This window comes from Mustela nigripes, chromosome 10, assembly GCF_022355385.1.
Source record: "Mustela nigripes isolate SB6536 chromosome 10, MUSNIG.SB6536, whole genome shotgun sequence".
NCBI classification, from domain to species: Eukaryota; Metazoa; Chordata; class Mammalia; order Carnivora; family Mustelidae; genus Mustela; species Mustela nigripes.
In genome coordinates, this window is record NC_081566.1 from 2,291,048 (window position 1) to 2,299,540 (window position 8,493).

The 8,493-nt window shown below is 44.1% G+C and overlaps 1 pseudogene; it reads left to right on the top strand.

The window, feature by feature from the left end:
• The first annotated feature begins 5,759 nt into the window (after positions 1 to 5,759).
• Positions 5,760 to 5,829, top strand: LOC132026370 (U4 spliceosomal RNA; annotated as a pseudogene).
• The last annotated feature ends 2,664 nt before the right edge of the window (positions 5,830 to 8,493 follow it).

Consider the following 8,493-nt stretch of genomic DNA (forward strand, 5'->3'; position numbering starts at 1 on the left):
CTGTGTCTTTGGGGTAAATACCCGGGAGTGCAATGGCAGGGTCATAGGGAAGTTCTATTTATAATTTCTTGGGGAATCTCCACACTGTTCTCCAAAGAGGCTGCACCAACTTGCATTCCCACCAACAGTGGAAGAGGGTTCCCCTTTCTCCACATCCCCTCCAACACATGTTGTTTCCTGTCTTGCTAATTATGGCCATTCTAAGTGGGGTAAGGTGGTATCTCAATGTGGCTTTAATTTGAATCTCCTTGATGGCTAGTGATGATGAACATTTTTTCATGTGTCTGATAGCCATTTGTATGTCTTTATTGGAGAAGTGTCTGTTCATATCTTCTGCCCATTTTTTGATATAATTATCTGTTTTGTGTGTGTTGAGTTTGAGGAGTTCTTTATAGATCCTGGATATCAACCTTTTGCCTGTACTGTCATTTGCAAATATTTTCTCCCATTCCATGAGTTGCCTCTTTGTTTTCTTGACTGTTTCCTTTGCTGTGCAGAAGCTTTTGATTTTGATGAAGTCCCAGAAGTTTATTTTGGCTTTTGTTTCCTTTGCCTTTGGAGACATATCTTGAAAGAAGTTGCTGTGGCTGATATCGAAGAGATTACTGCCTATGTTCTCCTCTAGGATTCTGATGGATTCCTGTCTCAAGTTGAGGTCTTTTATCCATTTTGATTTTATCTTTGTGTACGGTGTATGAGAATGGTCGAGTTTCATTCTTCTACATATAGCTGTCCAGTTTTACCAGCACCATTTATTGAAGAGACTGTCTTTTTTCCACTGTATATTTTTTCCTGTTTTGTCGAAGATTATTTGATCATAGAGTTGAGGGTCCATATCTGGGCTCTCTACTCTGTTCCACTGGTCTATGTGTCTGTTTTTATGCCAGTAGCATGCTCTCTTGGTGATCACAGCTTTGAAGTCCAACACTCTCTCTTCGCAGATGACATGATTCTTTATATGGAAAACCCAAAAGACTCCACCCCCAAACTACTAGAACTCCTACAGCAATTCAGTAACGTGGCAGGATACAAAGACAATATACAGAAATCAGTGGCTTTCTTATACACTAACAATGAAAATACAGAAAGGGAAATTAGAGAATGGATTCTATTTACTATAGCACCAAGAACCATAAGAGGTAAAGGATCTGTACTCGAGGAACTACAGAACACTCATGAAAGAAATTGAAGAAGACACAAAAAGGTGGAAGACCATTCCATGCTCTTGGATCAGAAGAATAAACATTGTTAAAATGTCTATACTGCTTAGAGCAATCTATACGTTTAATGCCATTCCGATCAAAATTCCATCGGTATTCTTCAAAGAGCTGGAGCAAATAATCCAAAAATTTGTATGGAATCAGAAGAGACCCCGAATCGCTAAGGAGATGTTGAAAAACAAAAATAAAACTGGGGGCATCACGTTACCTGATTTCAAGCTTTACTACAAAGCTGTGATCTGTATCCATTCTTAATTAAGAAAGCTGAAGTTGGGCGGGCACATTGCATTAACATCCCCTCTTTATTCTGAGTAAGTACAAGGTAAACAGAAGAGTGGCTGAAAAGGAAAGGTTACTGGAGCCAGATCATGCTGTTTCATGGGTCATGCTAAGGTTTGGATGTGTTACACAAACAGCAGGAGAAAATTCTGGAGATTTAAGTAAGGGACTGATTTTCCTAGTCATGGGAGTGGAGGTGTAGATTGTGTAGAACGAAGACATTTTGAGTGAGACCTACTCCAGCCATCCTCAGTCTAATTCTGATTCAACAAGCCAAACACTGCCGTGTCTTCATCGATGCCTGTGTGTTGTGCAAGTGACAGTCTATGTTAGTCCCCCAGTTCTGTCCATAGTCCATCTGCCTCGGAATCATGTGGGAAGCTTCTATAAGATAGAGATTGACAGGTCCTGTCCCCATGAGAATCTATTTCTGTGAAGTGGGCTCAGATATAATCTGTATTTTTTTATAAGGTCTCAAACTGATCCTGATAATTAGCTTTGTTTGAGAATACTGATGAGAAAAGAGGTGTGGAGCTGGGCTAGTCAGAAACCCAGGAAGATAAGGTAGGGAAGGCAAGCGTATGGGTCTATTTCTGGGGAAGAGCTAGATAGTGAAATCCGTTCTCCACATTGATGTCAGTCTTTCTGCAATATAATCTATGTCATGTATAAACTTTCAGTGACTCCCCATCGCTGATGGAGTGAATTCCTATCTCCTTGGAAGGACATATAAAACCTTTTGTGATCCAGCCCTGCTTTCCCTCTGCAGCTTCAGATTTTCCACATCCCCTGCAGCTGTACTTAACTATGTCAGTTCCCTAAAGGAGCTATGATTTATAGCTCGTGGCAGTTATAGATATTACTTCCCTAGCATAGAACATCTCTCATTCTTTTTTGTCTGACTCAGACTGCTTAGATGTTGCTGACTCTAGAAAAGCTTCCCATAGCCCCTCAGTGCTGGGCTAGGTGCCCTCACTCTGTGTGACCTTCATACCCTGTGCTTCACTTGTTACAGCCCTCGTCATATCATCGTAAGCAAGGCTACTTGACATTTCCCCTCTTTAAGTCTGAGCTCTTTAATGGAACATTTATGGTTGGAGTCTCAGTCATAGGCATAGGCCCTAGTATGGCAGAGACTCAAGCTTTTGTTGGAAGTCTGGAAGGTGATGTTATGTAGAAAGACTCATGAACAGCCTAAGTTTCTGGCATTCAACATGAATCAGAGCAAAGCAGCAGGTAAAAAACAAGGATTTCTGAAGTTGCATGGGCACTGGGATGTGTAAGACTGGTCAAAACGGTGATCAAACAATTCCAGCTCACAAGAACCAGGAAATGCACAGAAACAAGAAGTCAGGGAGTTCAGGGATCAAGCATCTGGAAAGAGATTGTAGCAAGGAAATTAGGTTCTGAGGTGAAATGGTGCCTAATTAGGAAATCCCTTTTTCTAATAGGAGCTGACCTAACGGCATGGCCAACCCAAACCCCATAGTTTCATCAGGTAAGAGGGTAGATTTCATAAGAGAGATATTTTAAATTGTGGGTAGGTCATAGCAAAGCAACTCTTAATCCTCTCCCATTTCCCGCTAGGCAACAAATCCAAAGAGACAAACTAGGCTATAGATGAAGTTAATCCTTCTGTGAATATTGAATATAAGTTGAAATTGCTCACCTGTACTTCCCAGCTGAATTCAGTGCAAACGTGCCTGCAGCTCTAGATGAACTTTGGAGGGCCCCTCAGTTTAGGCAGTGATTCATGAATGGGTGCAGTCTTCACCCACCTCCTTTTCTGAGAGCCTGAGCCGCCGCTCCGAAGCGTCATCACCGGAGCACACCGAGTCTTCGGGGTCAGCAGTTTTATAGATTCAGGACCGTCATAAAAATAGAAAACAAAATGAATAAGGTCATCCATGTGAAAGATGATCTGCTTTGTATTACGGACACATTTTGGCCTGATCCTGTTTGTTTTTTTTTTTTTTTTTTTTTTTTTACTCTCTACCATTTCCTGAAACTGGCCTGCTCTGAGTGATGTATTGGGGAGAAGCCCTGTGTCAGATGTATTCGGCCGCCTGTCATGAATAATTAAAACCAGTTGTGTTATGCTTTCCTTAGTTCCCCTGACTCTTTGATGCTTTGGTGTCCATGCCAGAAAACTACCTCTTATAATCATCAGAGGCCGGTGTTTTTGCAGAGGTCACTGCAAGCTAATTAAGCAAATATGTGAAAAATAGTTTTAAATTATCTCAATTAGTAGAGTGTGTGTATAGACGTATCTAGAGTGGGGTTGAGGAGAGACTTTTAAAATAATAGCTGACTTGCAGAGTTAGTGATTTGGTGACAGAGAACTATGCATATATGGTACCTTTGTAGGTTCATTAAGTTGGCATGGTCTGACCTTTGACAGGCAAATAAACATATAGAAAATGTCCAAGTAGATCATGGTTCTGTAATGGGAAAGACAGATAAATAAAGAGTAATGAATCAGAACGAAAAGGACCACAAGAGAAGTACGGACAAAGAATTAAAGTGATGTAGAAACCAGAATCTCTGGGATTTGAGGGATTCCACACAGAATCCACTCGCCCAACGTTTTCTGAAAGCCTCCTGTGTGTCACCCAGGTCTTGAGGGTCTCAGGATATACCACGGAATCAAATCCAAACATCCCTGGCCTTGTGGAGACTGTACTCTATGAGAGCTGGGGGCACAGTAAATATAAATCAGTCAATTATTTGTTAAGTTAGAAAGTGGTAAGTATTGGAGAAAAAAAGGGAAAAATAGAGAAGAGTAAGGGGAATTGAGAGTCATGAAGGAAGGGCTGTCATTTAAAATAGTGGACCACACTGGATCCTTGGTTAGGTGGCATTTGAGCAAAGGAATGAAGAGGGTAAGGACATTGGCCATGTGCATGTCTGGGGGGGAGGGGGCGACCAGTGCAAATACCCCAGATTTGGAGTATGCTTGGCCTACTTGGAGACTAGCGAGGAGGTCAGAGGAGCTCTGGCATGGTGGATGAAGGAGCAGGTGCAATTCGTGTGAGATTTAGGGATATGGCTGTGGCCAGATCATGTAGGGTCTTGACGATTATGGAAGGGGCTTTGACTCTGACCCAGAAGGGAAAATACTGCAGAGTTTTGAGAAGAGTAGTGACAGGACCTTTCCTTGACTTGAGAAAAGTAACAGTGGACGGAAGCAAGGAGAGCAGATAGATCAGGAGTTGGCAAACTATGACTCGTGGTCCAAAATCAGCTTGCTGCTTTTGCGTAAATACACGTTTATTGGAGCACAGAGAAGAAAACCAAACAGCTACAGTGATAGCTATAACTAGAGATCAAAGGGCCTGGACTTAGGCAGTGCCCGCAGGAGCAGAGGACATGCAGGGGAGGCGAAATCAACGGGAGCCGGCGCTGACTGGGTGTGGCTGAGGAGAGAAAGAAAGGAGTCAAGGAAGACTTGAAGATGCCCAGCTACAGCCACTGGGTGGAATATGTTAACTTTTAGAGTTTAGGGAATACATGACAGCAGCTGCGACACCTGGCAGATGACCCACCTTTAATAGACAATCACTCAGCTGAGGCATCATGAGTACACTCTGTTCTGTAATTAAAGATTTCTTTCTCTTATGGAACTCAACATTCCTTAAAGTGGCTTTAAGACTTCTGAGGGGCCCATCATTTTTTTCCCTCTAAACAATTTAGCCACTTTAGATACGGACTCAGGAATCAAGGATGGAATATTAATACAATTAAGTATGAAGGAAGGCTTGTGCCCAATAAGACTTCCTCTCATGCTCCAGTTCCCCTACCCCACACTTCTAGATCTTGGGGCTTGAATGCCCCCACTGCATCCCAACCGGGGGAGACTCAGGTCTGAAGGGCTTCTGTTTGCCAAGAGAGATACAAGGACATGTGCAGCCTCTCCTGGCCCAGGGAGGATGGAAGACTGACAAGAAAGGCTTGTCAGGCATCGGGCATCTACGCTTTCTTTCCACAGTGAACCAAGAGCAAGAGGGAAGACGTCGCTTGCTCTGTGAATCCAGTCACTTCCGCCAAACTCAACAAGGGAAGTCGCTACCCTTTCCGTGAGAAGGAGTAAGATGGAAAAGGTCTCAAGTGCTCCTTCCTTCCTCCCCTACTGATCTCTCCTGGAAGTAGAATGAGAAATCTGTGCCTCTCTATGGAAATCGAGGAACACAGTAAGAAGCATTCCCCTTCCTGCGACAGGACCTGTGTGAGACACACGAAAACTGAAATACAAACTCGGGTGGCTTTCCGCAGTGGCATCGTAGCCAGTGAGGTTTATCCGAGGCGCGATTGTTGCTCATTGAAAATACACGCTCAGGTACAGTAGTCTAGTCCTATGTGGGCCCTAAATGGGACAAAGTGCAGGGCCAGAGCACTAAGGGAAACAGCCCGTAGGGAAATAGACTGGACCACTGGTCCAGCCGGGCGAGAGGGCGAACGTTTAGCACATGGATGCAAGGACGCCTTGTGAGAGTCAGGGTGAGGCTGTGCCTCAGGATGGGACCAGAGAAAAGGGAGCCCCTGGGAACCCATGAAATAGACCCTCCCCATCTCAAGCCTTGGCTTCTCTCTGAGAATACGCTTCATTTTCCTCTTTTCTTGTGCGTGGCGTTCTCTGGGCCCTTGTCTGTGTAACAGAAGGCAGAAAATACAGGCTACCAGGGCTGCCCCGTTTGCCTGCTCCGGATTCAGCCAGAGAGTGACGGAGGAAGGGACAACTCTCAGTAGAGACAACTCTCAGTGGAGTTGCTCTTCATTCTCCGCTCCTGGGCAAGGGTTACCAGCCGGTCTGGCCTAGGTCAGAGCCTCATTTCTTTCTTTCTTTTTTTTTTTTTTTTAATAATTTTTTAATTTTTTATAAACATATAAGGTATTATCAGCCCCAGGGTGCAGTGCAGGTCTGTGAATTGTCAGGCTTATACACTTCACAGCACTCAACAGAGCACATACCCTCCCCAATGCCCATAACCCCACCCCCCTCTCCCTAACTCCCCTCCCCGCGAAGGGCCTCATTTCTTGTTCACTCAGCTAAGCTGCAGGGCTGTGTGTACCCCACCCTCTCCACCCCCAGCTGTGGGCTCTAGTTGCCACGGCTAAAGGAAGCGAGCTGGGAAGATACTCCAGAACTGTCTTCAGTGTCTGATCAGGAAGTAATCAGAAAATTTTAAATCGTGCAACATGGTTATGTCATGCACTAAAATGCAATTAGGCATTAGCAGATAGACTCAGGTGTTACCTTCTGTAGGAGCGACACTTGTGCGTTAGCAAATAGAGCTTCCTAAACTTGATAGGAACTCTTTAAAAGAGTGTCTTGGAAATGCAGCCAACACCTGAACTTGGGACCTTAGCAAGAATAAGTAGGCTGCGATTTTCCCGCGCCGCTGGATTAAATGTGTGTACAGAAAGGATACGGGTTATTGTAAGAAGAACAAAAGGATGTCAAGGAAGAATGTCTGGTTCTCACCCTCTCCAGGAATATTTGTCAAGAAGGAAAAAGGAATGTGGCAGACAGGCCCTCTGTGTCTGCCAGATGTTCTCTGACAATACTTCCTGTTAAAACTGAAATTTGAACTCTGAGAGCCAAGCAGTGAAACAGCCAGTGGCCTTGGGAATCCTGTGCATTTGGCCCTTCTGGGTCCTTCTGGGTATTGCTCTGGGTCAGACCACCATTTCTTGTTAGTCTGTCTCTGGACGATTAGTCCTTTGGCCCTTTCCATGGCCCAAAAGTTACACGAGTAGTTCTTTCTGTCTCCTCCTCACTTTGGCTTCTGGAATTTCCTCTCAGACTTGGGGTAAGAGTAGTAGTAAGCGCTCAGCAAATGCTCGCTGAGTTCTTTACATCTCTGATTTTGTTTAACTTTTTCAACAGGCCTGTGAGATAGATGTTTTACATATTTTTATGTAAATTCCATGTTTCATAAGTATAGAAACTGAGCTTTAAAGAGTTTTAAAGGATTCCCAAATATGGGTGGCTGGTTAGAGGACTGAACATAATTAGGAACCCAGGCCTGCTTGATAGCTAAGTCCGTGCTCTTGAGACAATCTGCAGGGATGATCATGTTGTCTAGGAACACGGAAATACTACATTTACACTAGTTACACACTGACATCATTCCATTCCCAAACGCAGATAGACTCAGGTGTTACCTTCTGTAGGAGCGACACTTGTGCGTTAGCAAATAGAGCTTCCTAAACTTGATATAGTAGTTTCCCCACCTGTGTAATGGCTTTCTCTTTCCACCCTCCAGAAAATCCTTGTCCCACTCACATATAATGTCAGAAGAGTCTTCACACTATTCTTAAGAGGAAGGGTCACTCTGAAGAGCCTGGCCACAGAACCCACTCCCAAGATGATCCCACTGTCCGGGACTCCTGGTTTGGAGAAACAGATCTACAGTGAAAAGGATAACCAGGGTGGCCAGGCCCCAGGCCTTCTACGAGAGGCCATGGGCAACCATTCACTATGTCAAATGATTGCCCAGAAAGAACTGCTGACCCTCTGCTCAGCAAATCCTGGACTTGTCCTTTGCTTTTGGCTCTCCCTCCTTGTTTTCAGGAGATTTATCTTCACTTCTTTGTTATTACAGTATGCTATTAGATCATTCCTCCAAATCTGCCGTAAGGAGGCATTTAGCAAGCTTCTATTGCATTGTAAGCATTTACAATCTATTTAATAATTTCAGGACATTTCAGAAATTTTCAATGTAGGGGCGCCTGGGTGGCTCAGTCAGTTAAGCATCTGCCTTCGGCTCAGATCATGATCTCAGGGTCCTGGGATTGAGCCCCATGTTAGGCTGCCTGCTCAGCAGGGATTCTGCTTCTCCCTCTGCCTCTGCCCCCCGATTGCGCTCTCCCTCTCTTTATTTTTTTATTTTATTTTTTAAAAGATTTCATTTTATTTATTTGACAGAGAGAGACAGCAAGAGAAGGAATATAAGCAGTGGGAGAGGAAGAAGCAGATTCCCCATGGAGCAGG